This window comes from Schistocerca serialis, chromosome 3 (genome assembly GCF_023864345.2).
Source record: "Schistocerca serialis cubense isolate TAMUIC-IGC-003099 chromosome 3, iqSchSeri2.2, whole genome shotgun sequence".
Taxonomy (NCBI): Eukaryota; Metazoa; Arthropoda; class Insecta; order Orthoptera; family Acrididae; genus Schistocerca; species Schistocerca serialis.
In genome coordinates this window covers 458,826,350-458,849,858 of record NC_064640.1, presented here as the reverse complement: position 1 = coordinate 458,849,858, position 23,509 = coordinate 458,826,350, and the positions used below count along the sequence as shown (strand labels likewise).

Below are 23,509 nucleotides of genomic sequence, written 5' to 3'. Positions count from 1 at the left end.
ACTTGTGCCATGGCGTCGACGCTTATAAGGTGCGAATGGCGTCCTGCGGTACAGCCAACCATACAGCATTCACCTGGTTCCAAAGTTCGTCTGTGGTTGTTGACATTGGGTCACAGTACTGCACCCGTCGTTACACCATATCCCACACATTTTCGATTGACAACAAGTCTGAGGATCTGGCGGGCCAGGGCAAAAGGATGACGTCCTGTGACACCAAGAAGGCACGTGTTCATGCAGCAACATGTGGTCGTCAATTGTCTTGCTGAAAAATGACGTTTGGGGTGTTGTTCAGAAAGGGTATGGCTACGGGTCCCAGGATATCATTCACGTCGGTCACACTGATCACAGTGCCGTAAACATGCACCAACTGTGATTTGTGGTTGAACCCAATAGCGCCACACACCTTAAGGTCTTGAGTTGGCGCTGTATGTCATCTGCGAATGCAGTCACTGTGACGACGCTCCCCCCGTCTGCGGCGAACAAAAATGCGGCCATCATTTTCAAACAAACATAATCTGAATCCGTCCGAAATGCCACTCCTGCGCCAGTGACGTCGTTCCTCGCACTATTGCGTCCAGCATGTTTCTGCACATTCGTCAAAGATAGGCGAAGAAGTGGACGACGTGCACGTAACCCATGCCGTAATAAACAGCGACTGACTGTCACCCCTGATAGCGTACGACTGTTACACTGCTCCACCGTTGCGCTAAAGCCGAGGAGGACGCAGATCTGTCCTGCAGTTCCATTCGGATGAGGTGTTGATCTTCTCGAGGGGGTGGGCTGTGTGGTGCTACCCGACCCATCTCGTCGTGTTCTACTGTCTTCCGTGAACCATTCGAGACACACCCTTGGCGCTCCCGAAACACTTCGTCTCACACTAGCAGCAATTTCCCGGATGGATGCATCATATTCTCACATACCAATAATGCGCCCTGTTTAAAACTCAATGATCTGACGATACGGTCCGCGCATATATCTGCGAGTCATCTTGCAGGTTTGCTCAAGTCACACTGACCCATTACCTTCGGGTTACAATGACAATGAGAGCCGCACGTGCATTTTACCGGTAGGTGGTGTTGCACCGCGATATCGATGTTGACCTTGAAACCGGGGGTGACATGATTCAAATGCTAATCACTTCTGCAGAACACACTAAGGTATATGTCTTGTGAATATGAACGTCCTAAAGATAGAATTAAGCCCTGAGAAAGAATTAGCTTCTCACTCAACTGAAGATTGATAGATTTGTTGGAAAGTGGTTATGGAAGGTGATTTAAAATACCGAGAAAACTCCATTACTAGAAAGTGCCCCTTATACTCCACAATCTTAACAGTCACGGTGGCTATGACGTAATCACAAACACATGGGAACAAAAGGAAACTGATAATGACAGAGAAATTAAACTAAACCCATACCCTGATTCTCTAATCCAATGTAATATGGAGAAATGTAAATCGTTTAGAAAGAGTACTGCAGTAATGGACCAAGAGAAGAGATGTAGTATAATTTTCAGATTTATTGATTCACTAAACTCTTTGACATGCTCCCTTACATGAAACCTAAGAACTCAAGATAATTTCGGTATATTTTCCCAATGATCATAATCAACCAGAATAGCATTTTTCCATATCGATATCTATGCAATGAATCATTTCTGGACAGTCACTTATAACAAACTGAAAAGTTTAAAGCTATGTTAACTGGAGGAACTATAAGAGAAGCCAATTACCAAAGAGCTTGCAGTGTATTCAATTGTAAGACACTCGGAGAGTATTACGACTTATATTTGAAAATTAATGTGCTACTGCTTGCCGATGTGTTCCAAAACTTCCACTGTCTGTGTCTTCAAACATTTAAACTGGATCCTCTTAATTACATTACTTCTCCTGGCTTGGCGAGGGATCCTGTACTGAAAATTAGGAAACTGAAACTGCAGCTTAAAACCAACATCGAACTACTCCTGTTGGTTGAAAGGGGCACTAGCGGCAGTATTGTCCATTTTCCTTCTAGACATGGCCTTGTCGACAACGATTCCTGAGCAATTAAGATGCAAAATTGACGAATCTTAATAATTTATATGTATGTATACAGCTGGTCGATGTTGCAGTTTCTCCTAGAGACTAATTTTGAATGGCCTCCTCTAGAGGGTGTTGAAGCATTAATTCTGATGGAAAACGATCAGACGATTTCAACGTAGGGTATATTTTGCAAGTGGATCTGGAGTACCCTCAGAGTATTCATAATATTTATTAGGACTTGCCGTTATTTCGGTAAAAGTGTGTGAAGCCATGACTAATAAAGAGATACAATGTCTTTTCATTTCTTGTACTACCTTGTACTTCGTAGATCTATTTCTGATGACAGAATATTTTTCGTTTGGTTATATACCGCACTGTAGAAAATGAAGTGTGTGTGACTATGTCTTTACATAAGGATTTCGTATAGAAAATAGAACATTTTCTATACGAAATCCTTATGTAAAGACTAGGATTTTTTCTGATGATCTTTCAGGTAGTTTTATTAAATGTATTGTGTGAAACAGAAATCAATAGGCATAAGTGTTGTAAGAACTGTGCAGCGTGAGATGTATCGATAGTTGTCGGGTCGAAAAGTGATGCAGACAGTCGCTGATAGCGCGTGAGCGTAGCGGTACGGAAGCAAGTACTGTGTGTAGTAATGGTGTGCGTTTAACGCGATTTTAATAACGGACTTTCTTGTGTTAGACCGGTTTGAAATATGACTTTATGGAGGATATAACGCAAACGCTGTTGGTTTTTGCAGATGGTTCTTGTGACAGTAACAATGCACTCGTGAACAAACAGTATTGTCGTCGGTTTAGAATTGAGCTGCGTTAAACTAACTGTGAATTTAATATTGCTCATTTTCTTGATTACGATATATGACTATGCTAAAACACTAACAGCCAATGTGGAAACTGTGAACTGTGTTGTTACGTAACTGTTTTTCGCAGTAACAGTGTTATCGTGAACCATGGATATTAACCGCAGATGGACTGTCTAAGTTCGCAATTGGCAAATTACAGCAAATGGAATGTTAATTTCCCGAGCCGTTCTAGACGCTACAGTCTGGAACCGCGTAACCGCTGCGGTCGCAGGTTCGAATCCTGCCTCTGACATGGATGTGTGTGATGTCCTTAGGTTAGTTAGGTTTAAGTAGTTCTAAGTTCTAGGGGACTGATGAGCTCATAAGTTAAGTCCCATAGTGCTCAGAGCCACTTGAACCATTTGAATATTAATTTCAATACGTCATGTGGACTGTGCCAAACTATCGTGTGTGAAAGTTGCAGTTGAATTAATACGACCTTCAGGTGCTGAATAAACGGTTACTTTGTTCCAGCCTACGACAAATGGATGCTACGCAACTTATTCTCACCGCCAGCTGAAACAGGATGTAAGATAAAGAGGACACGACTGGTTGAACTTACAGGATTCATATCAGCAACTTCAAACTGCTTCTACCGCCGTCGCCACATCACGCCGACCCAGAACAGATAAGACTCAAAACCATTCCTCTCTTCGAGAAACACAATTGTACCTAATTTAATTTCTTTCTGCTTAACTGTAGTTATTACAACCATTTATTTGTTTTTGCTTTTCAGTGTATTTGTACTAGTCGTGGCACGTGTTGTATGTGTCTTTTGGAAGGCTGTGCTTCGACGTGTATGTACAGTACTTTAGACAGAAAAATTTATGTATTGTACTGTGAAATGTGGCCAGACGTGTAAGTTTAGACAGCCGCCATTGACGTTATTTACACTAACAAATTACAAAGTAGTAGCTTATTCGCCATTGGTTCAAGTTAGTATATTAGAGGGAATTTTGAATCTGGCAGCTGTCAAAGTACGCGATCTTTGTTTACATGTCACTTAACGTCATATTTCCACTCATTCATGTTTAGATCCAAATTTATCGGGGATTAACTGTTACTAGTAAGCAAAATTCCAGTGTGCTGTGCCATTATTTATCAAATTAGCTTCAGAGTGACTTACTGTTTTCCACTATCAAAGGATTTTATTATCAGAATTTTAACAGGATTTGGAAACTTCCAAAACTTTTGAAGTTTCCAGAAGTAAAACAGGCTCTTGTGTTTTATACAATATTACTTTACTTCATGCAGTTTTTCTTTCAACATTTTCTGATTACAAATTCACGGTCATAGTAAATCTCCAGAAACCGTTTTATTCACAAATGTCAACTGTGTAGTGACAGGACTTTATTATGTGGATGCTGCCTGTTCGAATCTGCAGAATTCGGATCGAAGTTTCGAAATTTTAGCAATAGGTGTTATTTGTTTGGTGTTGTTGTTTATACAGCAAATACAAAAAGATGACTATCAAAAAGGATAAATGGGTAGCGAGTTTTAAGGTGTGGAGTGGTGAGCAAAGGGAATATAAAGAACATGAGCCTGCTATGGAAAAGATGGAAAAAGATATAGTAATTAAGACAGAACCAGGTGTTGAGACAGAAATGGGGAGAAAGTACAAATAGAAAGCACATTTTCTGTACTGTTAACGGAAATGAAAGATGTAAAAGAAGGATTGAGTAGAAAGTTGGAAGCTGTTACTAGGTACTTAGAAACAGTTAATAAATCTCAAAAGGATATGGGAGAAGAACTGAGGAATTTAGATATGATATTTGAACAAAGGTTTAAGGATTCTGAAAGGGAACTAGGTGATGGGATAAGAAAAGACTGATGACATAAAGTAAAATGTAGGCGAAGATTTTGACAAATTTAAAGATGATGTCAAAAAGACATTTAAAGAAACAGAATTCGAGTTGGTAGAAAAGGAAAAGAGATTCAGGAAGGAGGTAAATTGAAGGGTGCTTTGCTTGGATAAAAATACTGTAGCACAAGCTGAAGTGTGTGATAAGAGAATGAGAGAAGTGAAAGAGTATTTTGATAGAACGTTGCAGGAACATAGCAATAAAGCTCAAGCAGGAGTGGAAGAAATCATAGGATCCACTTTTGTGATTGAGAAAAGAGTAGAGGCTTTGGAAATAAAGGTAGAGGATAGGAATTGCACAGCTCCATCTGTGTTAGTACATGTGATAGATGGTAGTAATTTTAATAATATAGTGTTTGATCCTAAAGGCAGTGTCCATCCAGTCGCTTTTGTGAATGGTTTAAGAAGTCAGTTTACTGTAGAGTGGACTGAGAAAGATAAATTAAGGAGGACCAGTGCTTGTTTGAAGGTGAGAGGTTTTTGTGTTACCTTTCCTAGCAGAGTGCTGGTCTGAGGAGAAACAGACTGATGTCACAGAGGCATTTAAGAAAGCACCGTGGTATGATAACCAAAATAGGGAGAGTATGAGAGAATATTTTGAGAGATGGATCAATAGGTTGAAACATTTGGATAGTACATGGAGTGATCGAGATACAATAGAGGTATTGATGGAGAAGTTACCTCCTAATAGGAGATGTGGATTAATTGAGCATCATAACAATCTGAAAGATTTTCTGAATAGGGTGAGAGATGTAGATAGATGGCAGACAAATTGTTCATTTAATGAAAATAGAGATTCTTGGAGGTACCAAGAGAACAAAGAACAGAACAACAGAGTGAATCAAATAAATGTGAGAGGTAGAGGAGAAAGAGGTCGAGGAAATTTTGGTGGTAATAATATACGTTATGAGAGGAGAGGAAGTTTTAATATGGGAAACGGTACCCTGCAAAAGTGAGGTCCCATGCTGGGGCAGGTATAGTGATGCTAATCATGGTGATAGGGTTTGTGAAAGTCAGAGCTTGGTGACTGTAGTAATTATGCCCGAAGTTCAGTGTGGGAATAATGTAGAATCAGTGGTTGACGTACGGAGGCGTTTTCCCATGTGTATCATGATGTTTGTTAAAGAATATGAAAGAAAGCAAGTAGACAAGAAGGAGAATAAAGTCATACAATTGGAAAGTAGTGGAAGTGAGGAGGAAGAAACAAGCAGTGAGAGTAGTGATAGTGAGGAGGGAGAAGATGAGGTACAGGAGGATACATTTCTTTTGAAAAGTAATTTGCATAAGAGTCACGAGTGAGAGAAAGGGCCAATTTCTGAGATTATTGAGGGAGAGCCTTCTACCAATTCCTTGGACCATGGTAGAGATACTATTGAGGAGGAGAAAGTTCATGGGTCGGCTGGAGTGACCGAGCGGTTCTAGGCGCTACAGTCTGGAGCCGCACGACCACTATGGTCGCAGGTTCGAATCCTGCCTTGGGCATCGATGTGTGTGATGTCCTTAGGTTGGTTAGGTTTCAGTAGTTCTAAGTTCTATGGGACTGATGACTTCAGAAGTTAAGTCCCATAGCGCTCAGAGCCATTTGAACCACTTGAAAGTTCATGTGTTTATTATTGGCAAAGGTAAGGGTGGGTAAGGGTGTGGGAACTTGTAGCGAGGAGGAAATGAGTTCATGTGCAATCCGAAGGGAGTCAAAAGAAGAAGACAGCTCAGAGATAAGTTATAGAAAGTGGGAATATGACAATACTGAAAGAGATTTCTTACATGAGGATGAAGATGTGAAGGATATTAAAGCAGGACAACCTTTCGTGCAAATAAACGCCTATGGTAGGGAGCAAAAGGCTATTTTGGACACAGGGAATGAAATAAGTGCTGTAGCCGAGGAATTATATAATTCTAGAAAGGAAGGTAATGAGGTAATGGACATACCTGTGTTGGGGTTGAAAAGTAATGGGTGCTATAGGCAAATTGAACAAAGCTGTCAAGTGACAGATCATTTTAGAATCTGAACTTAGGGGCATAATCTTAGTTTTACATTTTTTTGTAGTTCCTAAGCTCAGTGCGAAAATTATCCTGGGTAAGGACTGGTTGAAAGAGTGTAAAGCAGCAGTAAATTGCGGGGACAGTTTTATCACTTTTCATAGTGAAGGATCAGAAACAAGTGTGAATTTTGATGGAATGATAGTGGATAGCAATGATTTAATCGATCAGTTAAAAATGAGACTGAGTTGATACGGGAGATTTAGGATTGAACTTGGATTATGGGGATAGCTGAGAGCAAAGAGGAGTACTAGAAGAATTGAAGAACCAGATGGACAAGGTAGAAGGGTTAAGTAAGCAACAGAAAGAAGAGTTAAGGGAAGTCTTTTGGGGAAATAGAGAGGTATTTTCGGACAGACCTCATAAAGTTAAGAAGTTTGAATGTAAACCAGATGTGAAGCCAGATGAACCTTTTTGCAAGAAAAACTTTTTCTGTACCATTTGCTTTGAGGGAACCTGTACGTAAGGGAATTGAGAGGATGGTAGACTACAGGATTATGGAAAGGAGTAAGAGTGACTACAATAGTCCCTTAATAGTTGTGGGTACGAAACAGGGCAGTGTAAGGGTGGTCATTGATGCTTTGGGCACAGTAGTTAATAGAGAGACCAATCGCCCAGAGAATATGGATGGGATATTGCAAAAACATTATAAAATGAACTACATGACTAGCCTTGATCTCACGGCCAGGTACTGGCAATTCCTGCTTGTGGAGGAGTATAGGAAGTATACGGCATTTCTGGTAAATGGGAAATATTACCAGTATACTGCAGTACCATTCGCTTTGAATATTAGTGTGTCATTGTTCATTTGGGCACTAGTCCAGGTCTTAGGACCAGAATTGAGTTCTAAAATAACTGTACACATAGACGATTTGTTAGTTGCTACTGACTCGTGGGAAGAACATTGTAGTTTATTGAATGATGCATTTCAGGCTTTGAGAGAGGGGGCATGACCCTTAGACTTACGAAATGCGAGTTTGGGAGAAAGGAAATAAAGTTCCTACGTAGAATTTTGTCCACTACAGGTATCAGAGTTGACCCTGAAAAGATCACAGCTATTATGGAATGTCCATTTCCGAAGAATTGTAAACAATTGAAATTCTTTCTCGGTTTGTGTAATTTTTATAGAAATTTTGAATTACACAAGTATTTAACAATCCATGTTTGAATACGTTATTAAGTCCTAAAGTGCTGTTTCTTTGGACCAGTGAGTGTCAGGAGGTTTGTAACCAGATAAAGGCAGCTTCAAAAGCATATAGAATTTTGCGTCATCCTGACCTTTTTGTTTGGGAACTGATTCTGGTGGGCATGGTATTGGAGTATAATTGTTTCAGGATTTTGGAAAAAGTGGGAAGGAAGATCATGTAACAATTGCATTTTCGGGCAGGTCATTAACTAAGTATAAAAAATTATAGTGTGACAGAAAAAGAGGCTTTGGCAATAATTTGGGGGTTTAAAAAGTTTGGGGATTATATATGATGAAATGAAACCATCGTACATACTGATCATAGGACTTTGATATTTTTGAAGAAGTTTAGGTTGATGCATACTAGGTTGGCAAGGTGGATAGTATATGAAGGGTACTTTGTCCAGATTACCTTTAGGGGAAAATGGGAAAATAAGACAAGAAATAGATGAGAACATGTGAAATTATTTCATATTAAAGTGGTTCAAGGAGAAAAGAAAAAAGGTGAGTGGTGGGATCTTGTGTAGGTGAACTAATGAAAATTCAGAGGAATGGAATGTGTGTTGGCCCAGTGAGTACATAAATGATATAATTGACTATATTCATCTGAGTTTTGGGCATATGGGTGCAAGGAAGTGTATACAGAAAATAACCAGATTAAGAAGAGTGAAAAGTGTCAGAGAGTCAAGGTTACACATCAGATGTGCTGGCTTCCTATGCAAAATGTAAAACCTAATGATTTGATGGAATTATTAGCTGTGGATTTCTATGGACCTTTTCCAAAGCCGAGAGGAGGTTTTGCATATATTTTTGTAGTATTGGAAGTATTTTCTAAATTCATAAGGTTGTACCCTTTGTGTAAAGCTACTACTAAGGCGATTCTGACTAAACTTGAAAGGGACCGTTTCATAAAATATGGTAAACTGAAGGCAGTACTTTCTGAAAACGGATCCAAGTTTACTGGTTAGCATTGGAAGAAAGGTATTACTGAGCAGGGAATAGCAGTGATATATACGTCGACTTACCACCCGGAAGGAAATCCGGCAGCGTGTACTATGAGGGAAATTGGAAGGTTATGCTGTATGTATTGTAGTAGTAACCATAGTTCATGTGGAGATATTGTGGAAAATATTGTGGATGTAATGAACCCCATACCTCATGATGTAACTGGGTTTACCCCATATGACATTATGAAAGGAGAGAGATCCTTGAGTTTTATATAGGAGAAGTTGTCGTTTCCCGCCAGGGATAAGTTGGGTTGGGATGAAAAGAATAGAAGACTGAGAGAATTAGTGGAAAATAAGTTAGAGGAGAGAAGGAGACGGCATGATGAAAAGATAAGGAATGTCGCGATCAAGGTAGGAGACTTAGTGTTTGTGAAGACTTACGAGAAACCTAAGGAGATTAACAATAAGATATCAAAGTTTTTATGTGTATAAAGGTACGTTTGAGGTTGTGGATGTATCTCATCCAAATGGATATTATCTGGTGTGTCCAAAGTCAAGGAAGAAGTTTGGTCTGAAGAATGTAGTAGATTTGAAACCATATAGACCCAGAGTGTAAGAGCTCAGGTGATTCACTACATTTCGGTGAATATGTGCCGTAGCGTGCACAGGGCTCCAAACTGTAGGAGTGCTATTTCTTCTTTAGTTTTCTGCACTGCTGCCTACTCTTTTACTATTCTTTATCTCTTTCAAAACAACAATGAGTAAAAATAATCTGATATGACAAGTTTCACCTGAAAGTGACAGTTTTTTTTGATGATGAATTAGAGATAGAAGTGTGCTTAGGAATCAATGAGTAGAGGAAAATTATTTGGGAGCACCTTATTGGGAAATGGTAGTGGTTCAAAGCGCCCAGTTTATACAGGAATAACAAGGAATTTTAGGTATTTGTTTCTGTGTAGTAGAATTAATGATTGAAGATATGAAGGAGTCACTGATACATAATAAGTATGGATTGGAGAGTAAAAAGAAGTATTGTTGTTTTGCTGATGTGGGTGAATAAAATTTTAAGATGTGAGGGCTGAAAGAAGTCAGTAATTTTGATGAACAGTGGTAAGGAAAAATATATATTACATAATTGGTGAAATGAAGAAGTAATAAATAGGTATAATAAATAGGTAACGAGGAATAAGTGAAGTAAGATGAGAAGTAATAATGTGAAAAGTAGTAAGAGTATTAGATTAAAATGAGTTGAGGTATAGTGTATAATTTTGCTTCGAAAGACAAGAAGGTAAAATGAATGAATGGGTAGTTGAAGGTATTACTCAGCATCTAGATGGAGAACTTAATTACAATATTCATGACTGAATCGAAAGATGTGGTTAAATAGGAGTTCTTGCATGTAGGATTTTGTAGTACTGTAGCTATTACAAGTAAATTGAGAACCACCAAACAATCAGAAACTGTTTTATAATAATTAATGTACAAAAAAAGTTACATTTTGCTAGTGAGAGAATAATTTTTTTCTTCAAAACCATAAGAGGTATTATGTTCATTTTACTTGTAAATTGAGGCATGTGTGTTATATATACGCAGTAAAAATTTCATTGTTTTATCATTTATAGTTCTTTTGAAAAGTGTACCTATTCAAATGGTAAAATAGCATTGGCAGAATAGGGATGAAAATTGCCTTCCGTCTCCCCTTAATACCAAACTTTTTTTGTGTTAGACCGGTTTGAAATTTGACTTTATAATGAATATTCTAAACGGACGTTGTATTACGCAAGCGCTATTGGTTTTTGCAGAATTCTGCTTGTGGCAGTGACAATACACTCGCGAACAGACAGTATTGTCGTCGGTTTAGAATTGAGCTACGTTACACAACCTGTGAATTTAATATTGCTCATTTTCTTGACTACGATATGTGGCGTATGCTAAAACACTAACAGCCAATGTGGAAATTGTGAACTGTGTTGCTATGTAAGTGACTGTTTTCACGGGAACAGTGTTATCGTGAACAATGAATAACTGTAGATGGACTGTGTAACTTCTCAATTGGCAAATTACAGCAAATGGAATGTTAATTTAAACACGTCGTGTGAACTGTGCCAAACTGTCGTGTGTGAAAGTTGCAGCTGAACTAATATGACCTTCAGGTTCTACATAAACAGCTACTTTGTTCCAGCCTAAGACAAATGGATGCTACGCAACTTATTACCACCGCCAGCCGAAACAGGATGTAGGGAAAAGAAGATATATTAATACCAGTGACACGGCTGGATGAACTTACAGGATTCATATCAGCAATTTCAGACTGCTGTTACCGCCGTCGCCATATCATGCCGACCCAGAAGAGATAAGACTCAAAACCATTCCTCTATTCGAGAAAAACAATTGTAACCAATTTAATTTCTTTCTGCATTGTAATAGACTATCTCTTAATGTTTCTCTCTATAAATAAAAGCAGTGTATTGTAAAGTCCGTTCACCTTCAGTGATTGTTGACCCCACCACTAACAGTAGTTATTGCCATGATTTATTTCTCGTTGCTTTTCAGTGTATTTGTACTAGCAGTTGCATGCGTTGTATGTGTCTTTTGGAAGGGAGTTCTTCGATGTGTATATACAGTAGTTTAGACAGAAGAATTTATGTGTTGTACTGTGAAACGTTGCCATATGTGTAAGTTGAGGCATCCTCCATTGACGTTATTTACACCGACCAATTACAAAGAAGTAGCTTATTCGCCATTGGTTCAAGTTAGCATATTAGAGGGAACTTTGAATCTGACAGTTGTCAAAGTACGCGATCTTTGTTTACATGTCACTTAACGTCATATTTTCATTCATCATGTCTAGATGCATATTTATCTGGGTTTTACTGTTACTGGTAAGCAAAATTACGGTATACTGTGTCATTATTTATTATATTAGCGTTAGAGTGACTTTCTGTTTTCCACTATCAAAGGATTTTATTATCAGAATTTTAACAGAATTGGGAATCTTCTCATGTAGAGGTTTGATTTTAAAGTTTACAGAGGTAAAATGGGTTCTTGGGGTTTATGCAATATTAATTTACTTGATTCAATTTTCCTTTAATTATTTTCTGATTTTATTCTCGGCCATATTAAATCTCCAGGAATCTTTTTCTTCACAAGTGTCACCACCATCCGGTAGTAAGAAACCAAAGAAATTATTTTTGACCTTATATAATAAGAAAAACATATGTTACCCATTACAGAAGTTTGCAACAATGTTTTATAAAATAAACTGGTTTTAAAGATGATTCATCAAATTTTATCATTTAGGCAAGCTTTCTGGATGGAGAAATGTTGAGATTAACGCACAGAAAGGCATGGGTGCATGTAGTGACTTCGAGAAGAACTTTTTTAATCTGATGAAACATAGTGTATTTTTTCCACATAGTGTATTTGGAAAAACCGGGCAAAATATGCGAAAGATACGGGACATAGGACTAACAACATCCTGGGCAGGTAGTTGCATCAACTGCCAAAGCACATTTTCAAAAGCATAGAATTTTCAACGAAATTATAGTCGATATTGAATTGAGCAAGCTTAATAAATGAAAAGCGTTATACTGAGTATGTACAACACGATTAATTTATTCAATTTAAAGGGTTTTCAGCTGAGTATTATCTTCAAAAAAAGTCACAATGTTTGTAAACAACATTGGAAAAGATGTTACTCCTCTAGAATGAGGCACAAACACACAGTAAATGTCATCTTTGGCTATACAATGGTAATCCAATTTAAAAGACGAAAAGTTGAACGATAAACAAATATAAAGGAAACAAACAAGGAAAATCATTAACACTAAACTCGAGAAACAGCGTCTACATAACTTCTTACCTTACATAAACAAACCCAATAAAATAAAATAAAAGTAGTACTTGCTATGACTACTTCAAGCGGCATTACAATAAAATAAAATGAATGAGTAAGTACAGGAAAATGGAGGAACAGGAAGGAACAGTCAGTGTGGGAATTAATGGGAAGCTGTCACCATTAGATGACGTTTAGAAGAGAGAAAGTATTAAGTTGTGTTTATTCATCACAGGGCTCTGGGCTAGATATCTGTATAATACCAGAGCTTCCAGCAGGTTGAGTTTGTGGCCTTTGTCCGATAAGTGAAGACATTGGACTGTGGCTGGTAGCTATGGCTCTCACTCAGTACATCCTCCGAAAAATTATTCATAATTCTGCTACCTTCAGCTGCGTTCTTGTATAGTGAGCCTAGTTGATATGTCTCTGTCTAACTCACCAATATAAAACATATCACAATCAGGACAAGCAATTTTGTGTGCCCTACTGTTGGCTAGTAATTGGGTCTTATCTTTGTTACTGAATATGCACTGGGCTGAAGTCGTTAATACATAGCACTGAGAATTGCGATCCTGTTACTCCTCCCCGTAGCACACCACATAATACTCTCCATCCAGAATGAAGTGCTGCGTCCTGACTCTCATGAAATTTTCGTCCCATACGATCGACACAGTTTACAGAACATATTGTTACTATAATCATTCTGAAACCTGTTGAAATGATCAGATGTTGTATAGTATACTTTACGCCGCTAGCTGTTGGACAGCAACAGCATGAAAGTTTTGTAGAACATCAAAACACCTCGACCAACACCGCCCAAGAGCGATTAGTGTACTAAGAGCTACTATCCAACGCCCATTAGCTAACAAAAAAAAACTGATTTGGATTTGACCTCTACACAGGCACGCACGCATGTACACACACACACACACACACACACACACACACACACACACACACACAATTTTTTGTGTAGACTTATGTTTCCTCAGAATATCTGACTGCTATGAATTTTCGGCTTGAGCCAACTATCTGTGTCGAATTTTATGTAGGCCCCACAGATTTACAATAGAGCGTCAAATCCAGGAACATCTACAACACATCGCTAATACCTTGATATTCACATATATATGGGGCACTTCTTGAGGCGTGAGGTATGATATGAGTATTTGGTAGCCCTGTGCAGCAGCGTTTATCCTGGCTGGACGCAGGGTCTTCATATTGAGAAATGAAAACTACTATGCATTCCACACACAGTCAGCATTAGTGGTAACCGTCTGTGGCATGTAGTGCACCCCTTACTGGTTAAGGGTGATCCCGCAGCTTTCAACTCTGTGGCCCAAGTCTGGGAAGTCTCAGCCTACATTGTTCATCAGAGGCAAGGCTATCGTCAGGAGTGGCCGGAGAAGTGCGATGCGACTGCTCTTGTTCTCCATACACATAAACGTTCTGACGGACACAATGAGCAGCAAATACCTTTGCTAATGACGCTGTGATGTACAGCAAAAGTGCCGGCCGGTGTGGCCGTGCGGTTAAAGGCGCTTCAGTCTGGAACCGCGTGACCGCTACGGTCGCAGGTTCGAATCCTGCCTCGGGCATGGATGTGTGTGATGTCCTTAGGTTTAATTAGTTCTAAGTTCTAGGCGACTGATGACCTCAGAAGTTAAGTCGCATAGTGCTCAGAGCCATTTGAACCTTTTTTTTACAGCAAAAGTCGTCATTGAGTGACTATAGGAGGCTACAGGATGACTTAGGCAGAATTCCTATTTGATGTGTGAATGGCAGCTTTCTCTAAGTGTATAAAAATGGTAGTAAATGCAGATGAGTAATAAAAACAATACTGTAATGTTCGAATACAGTATTATTAGTGTGCTGTTTGACACAGTCATATCGATTAAATATCTAGGCGTAACATTGCAAATGGAACGTTCACGTAAGGTTCATAGTAGGGAAGGTGAATGGCCCACTTCGTTTTACTAGGGGGAACTTTAGGAAGGTGAAGCTCATCTATAAAGAAGACCGTGTGCACGACACCGACTCTTGCGACAGCTCGAATGTTGATGATCCCCACCAATTCGGATTCAAGGAAGACATAAAAGCATTTCGGAAGCGTGCTGCTAGAGCTGTTATCGGTAGGTTTCATCAATACGCAAGTGTTACTGAGATGCTTCATGAACTCAAATGAGAATCTCTGGAGGAAATACGACGTCCTTTTCGAGTAACACTACTGAGAAAATTTAGAGAACCGGCATTTGAAGCTGACTACAGTACTATTTTATTGCCACCAATGTACATTTCGTGCAAGAACAAAGACAAGATACGAAAGTGGTAAAATGTACCCTCTGCAATGCACCGTATAGTGGCATGCGGAGTATGGATGCAGATGTAGATGAAATGCCAAAGTATTTGATTCAGGCTTTCCACTCTGTTCAAAACCCAATGATCACGCCATTTCTAGGAACAACGCTACAGATTACGAGCGTCCACGAAACATTAAGAGCAAGTTTCTCAGTAAAACGTCAAAAGGAGCCAAGTATGAGCTCAGAAACCATAGGACAAGGATCGTTAGCTCCGACGTGGGCCATACCCTGAAACTTGTTGCATCCTGTGCCCTCAGTTGATACCAACGATTAACGGACCACTGCTGCATTTGCGTTAAAGTGACGTAGAATATAGACGACTCAAAAAAGATGTTTGAGCCTCCAATTCAGGTGAGGCCATCTGCTCGTAGTTTCCATTTAGGATGAAACTCTTTCTTGTCTTATCCACTATTAACACTTGATTCTTTGCGAAATATCTACACGAAACTTCTAAGTCTTCTCTTACACGGCTGAGTCCTGTACTTGAGCTTAAAACACTCATGATCTCGTACTTTGTCTCTCGCATTTCCTTCAACTAACGGCCTACATCTCGCCTCTGGTTCTTACGTGCCAGCAGCAGTTTCTGCTTCCTAAGATGTTTTACGTTCCTAATATTCCCTATCATGGTTAGATTCTTCTGTGAATTTGGATATCATTCATCTGTCTTAAACGTCTTTCCATCTGACTTCGATGGCCCTAGTACACCTTCTTTTTGTGCACACGATAAAACTCTCAGACTATCTCATCTTATTCCCACCTTTTCCACCAGCTGTCAGTTCCCAGCCATCCTCCTCCTTGCTTTCGTCCTTCATCTTCAGCTACAATCTCCTTGCTTCTTCCAACTGTGCCTAAACGGCACAGACTTTCCATTTCAACATTTCAATGTCTTAAAAATGGTTCAAATGGCTCTGAGCACTATGAGACTTGACATCTTAGGTCATCAGTCCCCTAGAACTTAGAACTACTTAAACCTAACTAACCTAAGGACATCACACACATCCATGCCCTAGGCAGGATTCGAACCTGCGACCGTAGCGGTCCCGCAGTTCCAGACTGATGACGGGCCCAGGCGAGGCATACAGCTTCGTGTCGTGCAGTCATAGCGGGTACACGAGTGGGCCTTCGGCTGCAAAAGCCCATATCGATGATGTTTCGTTGAATGATTCACATGGTGACACTTGTTAATGGTCCAGCACTGAAATCTGCAGCAATTTGCGGAAGGGTTGCACTTCTGTCACGGTGAACTATTCTCTTCAGTCGTGGTTAGTCCTGTTCCTGCAGGATCTTTTTCCGGCTGCAGCCACGTCGGAGATTCGATGTTTTACCGGATTCCTGATATTCACGGTACACTTGTGAAATGGTCGTACGGGAAAATCCCCACTCCCTCGCTACCTCGGAGATGCTGTGTGCCATCGCTCGTGCGCCGGATATAACATCACGTTCAAACTCACTTTAATCTTGATCACCTGCCATTGTAGCAGCAGTAACCGACTTAACAACGGCGCCAAACACTTGTTGTCTTACATAGGCTTTGCCAACCTCACCGCCGTATTCTGCCTGTTTACATATCTCTGTATTTGAATACGAATGCCTATACCAGTTTCTCTGGCGCTTCAGTGTATGTATCCCATTGTAAGTTGTCAGAGGGTCTGTGAGAACTTGCTGGGTACTAATGCGATGTATCAGTGTCTGACTGGTAAAAGAAAGCCTGGTAATGGTTTTCAGAACTCTTACAATGACAGCTGGGACCTGTAGGTTACGATTTATTCAAGTTTCGATGAAAACTTTTGCTCCGAATTGTCACCTCGAATTAGTTCATGCCTGCAGGCGGGCAACACAATGAACAAATTTGCAAAGCGAGCTGTTGTCGCAACTTCCGGGAAGCGTTATGCCAATGAACTGTATGCACGTACTGACTTCATCGCATCACAAACACAGTGGCCACCCATAATCTGAGGTAAAAACTTGCAGAAATGATCTATTCAGTGATGTGCCTTTTCCCCGTATGTCTTGTAGTTTTTGTATAATCGTCTTCTGAAGGTCTGGATGTAGTTATTAATAACCGTGTATGACCAATCACACCATTTTCGAAAAACGAAACGGGGCTATATTTTTTCATGTTCGTGCTTCTGACTGTGACATTAATTAAAATAATAAAATACTAATGTCTTTCACTCTGAAAAAAAGAACAGGTAGTGAGAGGCTTCATCCAACCACGAAAGCTGACAACGGCCGGGAGAGCAGTATGCTGACCAGCTGACCACATGCCCCTACATCTTCATACTGCAGTCATGGACTGTGCGGCTGATCCCGGCGGAGGTTGGAGTCCTCCCACGGGCATGGGTGTGTGTGTTGGCCTTAAGTTAATTTAGGTTAAGTAGTGTGTAAGCTTAGGGACTGATGACCTTAGCAGTTAAGTCCCATAAGATTTCACTCACATTTGAACATTTTGAACATCTCCATGTTCATTGACGTTGGCACCTATGAGCTGACGATTACACGGCGGCCGGTCGGTACCGTCGGGCCTTCAGAGACCTGTTCGGACGAAGTTGAGTTGAGTGAAAGGGTTCAGCATTGGAAGACAGATCTCTACATAGCAGTCAGATATTGTATGAATTCGAATGGTCACATAAGCTCAGTCGTAGCTAATTAAACGGCAGATTACATTTCAGTTGCAGGATATTGGAAAATTGCTATTTGTCTAGAAAAGCGATTGCATACAAAACATTCGTGCGCCACATACTTCAATACGGCTCAAGTGTATGGAAACATTATAAAGTTCAGCTGAAGGAGAGTATGTAACGAATGTCGTTGCGAATGGACACAGGCTTCTTTGTTTGACGAGAGAACGTAATAGAAATGTTGAAAGATCTTTACATCTTAACTGTCAGACAATAGAAGAAAAATGGATTACTTTTCACGATTGCGTTGTTGCACAACTTCAAAAATAATTTTTATGGCAAAAGCTACGTCCCTATCCCGCAGATGGCATGCAAATGGAATTAGCCAAACAACTGCTCGTATAGCGGTGTACAAGCTGTTATTTTTCCTATATTCCATCCGCGAATGGAACAAGAAGATTCATCAATATATGGTATAACAAAAAAGGTACCATCCACTAAGCACATCACAGTGGTTGGTGGAATACAGGTGTAGCCGGCCGGAGTGACCGAGCGGTTAAAGGCGCTACAGTTTGGAACCGCACGGCCGCTATGGTCGCAGGTTCGAATCCTGCCTCGGGCATGGATGTGTGTGATGTCCTTAGGTTAGTTAGGTTTAAGTAGTTCTAAGTTCTAGGGGACTTATGACCACAGCAGTTGAGTCCCATAGTGCTCAGAGCCATTTGAACCATTTGAATACAGGTGTAGATGTAGAACGTGAAGTGAGACCCATTTTTCATGTTGGTCTGACTCGGAAAATGTATTGAGCATGATTTTGTTTTTGGCAGTCTTTTCACGAGGAGATCGCTTGAGTGACTTTCAGTTTCTTGCGACAAATTTATTATCGAACATTGACTGACCTGAATTTAGCGGTGAATCTGACGACAGAACAGTTTCGTGTTCCGTCCGTGTAAATCTGCGTGACGAGGGCACTGTAGACGACTGACGTTATTCACTGTTAGACGAGAACTTTTTATTGCAAATTTACTTTTGGTCTACTAAATCTGAACTTGACTGGTGAACACTATCTTCTTGATCTAAAGTTCGAGACTGCTTATAGACAAATCATTAAATTAAACTTAATGAATTACTTATGCAAACGTTGTGAGCTATATGGGCAGGACCTGTTCCTTACGACTTTTCAAAAGAAAAATTATATAAAATACTTCACCTTGAAGAGACTGTCCTAACTTACGTAGACAGGACCACCAGCAATACGGAAAGAACTTCAGCATACCTCAACAGAGTTGCCAACGAAAATTTCTAATTATACCGGGTGATCAAAAAGTCAGTATAAATTTGAAAACTTAATAAACCACGGAATAATGTAGACAGAGAGGTAAAAATTGACACACATGCTTGGAATGACATGGGGTTTTATTGGAAAAAAAACCAAGTTCACAAGATGTCCGACAGATGGCGCTGGACAGCAAAACGAATTTGGGCTACCGAAAGTCCTAGAACTGTCGTGGAAACTCCACTGCACGACGAGAAAGTCACGGTATGGGTTGGATTTACCACATCTACCGCTATCGGGCCTTTTTTCTTAGAGGAAATGCGTGATTCCGGTTTTGTAACTGCTACCGTGACGGGTGAGAGGTACGCCGATATGTTACAGAATCGCAACATCCCCAGCCCGGCTGATAAACACCTGCTGGAACGTACGATGTTTATGCAGGATGGCGCTCCACCCCATATTGTTAGACGCGTTAAAGATCTCTTGCGCGCGTAGATTGGTGATGATCGTCTGCTCAGCCGCCACTTTCGTCATGCTTGGCCTACCAGGTCCCCAGACCTCAGTCCGTGCGATTATTGGCTTTGGGGTTACCTGAAGTCGCAAGTGTATCGTGATCGACCGATATCTCTAGGGATGCTGAAAGACAACATCCGACGCCACTGCCTCACCATAACTCCGGACATGCTATACAGTGCTGTTCACAACATTATTCTTCGACTACAGCTATTGTTGAGGAATGATGGTGGACATATTGAGCATTTCCTGTAAAGAACATCATCTTTGCATTGTCTTACTTTGTTATGCTAATTCTTGCTATTCTGATCAGATGAAGCGCCATCTGTCGGGCATTTTTTGAACTTTTGTACTTTTTGGTTCTAATAAAACCCCACGTCATTCCAAGCATGTGTGTCAATTTGTACCTCTCTATAATGTGGCAGTATAGAGTACAAAAGTAAAATCATGCCCTAGAAACCGTTACAATATACGGCGAAGAGTCAAAGAAACTGGTACACCTGCCTAATATCGTGAAGGGCCTCCGCGAGCACGCAGAAGTGCCGCAGCATATCGTACATGGACTCGACTAATGTCTGAAGTAGTGCTGGAAGGAACTGATACCATAAATCCTGCAGAGCCATAAATCCGTTAGAATATGACGGGGTGGAGAGCTCTTCTAAAATTGGTTCAAATGGCTCTGAGCACTATGGGACTTAACATCTGAGGTCATCAGTCCCCTAGAGCTTAGAACTACTTAAACTAACTAACCTAAGAACATCACACACATCCATGCCCGAGGCAGGATTCGAACCTGCGACCGTAGCGGTCCTGCGGTTCCGGACTGAAGCGCCTAGAACCGCTTGGCCACACCAGCCGGCAGCTCTTCTAAACAGCGCGTTGCAAGGCATCCCACGTATGATCAATAATGTTCATGTCTGGGGAGTCTGGTGGCCAGCGGAAGCGTTTAAACTCAAAACAGTGTTCCTGGAGCCACTCTGTAGAAATTCTGGACGTGTGGGGTGTCGCATTGTCCTCCTGGAATTGCCCAAGTCCGTCGGAATGTACAATGAACATCAATGTATACAGGTGATCAGACAGGATGCTTACATACGTGTCACCTGTCAGAGTCGTATCTAAACGTATCAGGGGTCCCATATTCCAACGGCACACACCCAACACCATTACATCCTTCCACCATCTTGAAAAGCCCCCTTCTGACATACAGTGTCCATGGGTTCATGAAGTTGTCTCCATACCCGTACACGTCCATCCGCTCGATATAATCTGAGACTCATCCGACCAGGCAACATGTTTCCAGTCATCAACTGTCCAATGTCGATGTTGACGGGCCCAGGCGAGGCATACAGCTTTGTGTCGTGCAGTCATCAAGGGTACATCAGTGGGCTTTCGGCTTCGAAAGCCAATATCGATGATGCTTCGTTGAAGATGACAGATGTTGATGGCCCAGTCCTGAAATCCGCAGAAATTTGCGGAAGTGTTGCATTTCTGTCTCGCTGAACGATTCTCTTCAGTCGTCGTTAGTCCAGTTCTTTCCGGCCGCATCGATGTCGGAGATTTGATGTTTTACAGGACTCCCGATATTCACGTTATAACCGTGAAATGGTCGAACGAGAAAATCCCCAGTTTATCGCTACCTCGGAGATGCTGAGTCAATCGCTCGTGCGCCGACTATAACACCACTTTCAAACTGACTTAAATCTTAATAACCTGCCTTGTAGCAGCAGTAACCGATCTAGCAACTGCGTTAGTGACTTGTCTTATATTGAATAGGCGTTGCCGACCGCAGGGCCGTATTCTGCCTCTTTACATATCTCAGTGTTTGAATACACATAGCTGTATTAGTTTCTTTGGCGCTTCATTGTGTGCTAATACACAAAGTAATTTGCAAGCAAGTAATATTCGTAATCTAATACGAATCTCACCACACTATAACTAAAGTCTCTTTTTCATTAAATTCGTGTTTCTTCGATTTTCATGTATTTGACAATGGCACTGTAAGTTTATCAGTCCAAAAGAACTGAGCTAGTACAAATGCATTTCAAACACTCTCCTACTTCAGTTATACAAAGTACTTTGAAATAATATAATACTGCGACAGCCCACTGATGTCTCATAACATCGCCATGCTAACGTTTCTGACATCACTGTTTGTACAGATAGTTCTGAGAGTAACCAATGCAATGGCACCAGCTACTCCAGTGACAAGGTACGTGCGGCCCGCACGTGTGTTTTTCAGGTTATAGGAATAGGTCCCGTAGAATCAGCGACGAACTACCTGACGCAATTAGAAAACTCAGGCACGCTATTCTCAGAGCAGATCTTTCATTCTTTCAGACTGGAAAGAGAAAATGTCAATGCAGTATAGTAAACAGCAGGAGAATCCATGACAAGATCCGAGAATGAGCCTCTGTTATTACATGTAATAATGCCCAAGTAATAGTAGGAATAGAAAATTTGTAATGTTAAGGCTATACAAGTAGAATTTTTTTCTTCTAAATATATTTTCTGTATTGAATGTGCATATACGCTGCTTCACAAGTTTGTTGGCCGTTTACGTAACTCTAATTTTTTGTAAATTATCGTATTCAAATTTCGTTTAATGTTTAAGCTTTTGGAATCAGTTAGTATGAAAGTACAGCACTGCAATGAAAACTTTTATATTGGAAAACCTCTTGAAACAACAGATATTCTGAGGGTGGGATTTGTAGCACTTCTGAAGTAACTCTTTTTAGGAAAAGGCAGACGGGGCGGTAAGAAGCTGGCTAGCTAGCAGAATTGAGCGGAATGCTGAGCATCTGTAAATGGGCATTATCAAGAGGACTACTTGTATGTTAAATATGTCCATAAAATTACTCGATGAGAAGCAATGCGATTAAGCAAGTGTGAACTAGCTCATTCATGAAGGTGAGGACGCTGGCGACATCTTTCTACGTGTCAACAGCTCTGGTAACGTGGTGAAGAACTGCTAGACCTTAGTTAGGCCCCAGTCGACTTTGTAGCTTGACGATTCGCTAGCTTCATATACACTACAACTGCGAATATAGTGCATTAAATGTACTTTAGCCGTGATTTTGTCCATATGAAATACCTTATACCAAACTAAACTCTCTTCCTCTGCCCTGAATTGTAATCATAAACATGATCCGCAGCATAGGTGTCAAAGAACTGTTCCCCTGGAAGACGAATGATTCGCGCACTCCCACTGGCAAGATGAACAAGATATTGGGATTCATCAGACCATCCAATGCTCTGCCACTGCGTCAACTTCCACTGCCGATGGTCACGAGCTCACTTCAGTCATAGGTGCCGATGTCGTGGTGGTTCAAATGGCTCTGAACACTATGGGACTTAACATCTATGGCCATCAGTCCCCTAGAACTTAGAACTACTTAAACCTAACTAACCTAAGGACAGCACACAACACCCAGTCATCACGAGGCAGAGAAAATCCCTGACCCCGCCGGGAATCGAACCCGGGAACCCGGGCGTGGGAAGCGAGAACGCTACCGCCGATGTCGTGGTGTTAACATGGGCACATGCATGGGTCGTCGGCTGTGGAGGCCCAGTGTCTAGTGAACTGTGTGTTATGACACACCTGTACTCTGTGCAGCATTAAAGTCTGATGTTAGTTCCGCCACAGTTCGCCGCCTGTCCTGTTTTACCTGTCTGACCAGCCTACGACGTCCGACGTCTGTAACGAAGGTTAGCCGCGCTACCCCACGACATTTGGAAGTGGTTTCACCTTGGTTTCATCACTTGTTAAAGTCACTCACCACTGCACTCCTCGAACACCCGGCAAGTCGTGGAGTTTCCGAAATGCTCTTGCCGAGCCTCCGGGCCATCACAGTCTGTCCTCGGTCAAACTCAGATTATCGCGCGCCGTCCCCTTCTACACACGGACAGCACGCTCACTGTTACTACATGCACCGTGCGTGTCTCTGACTAACAGTCATTCCTCGCAAGGTGGCGCTGCTATCGCCTGT

At 40.9% G+C, this 23,509-nt stretch overlaps 1 protein-coding gene across 1 annotated transcript in view; it reads right to left on the bottom strand.

The window, feature by feature from the left end:
• LOC126470359 (cytochrome P450 4C1-like) overlaps positions 1 to 23,509 on the bottom strand; it is a 368,651-nt gene that overhangs the window by 332,784 nt on the left and 12,358 nt on the right. The gene's annotated exons all lie outside the window — the stretch shown is intronic.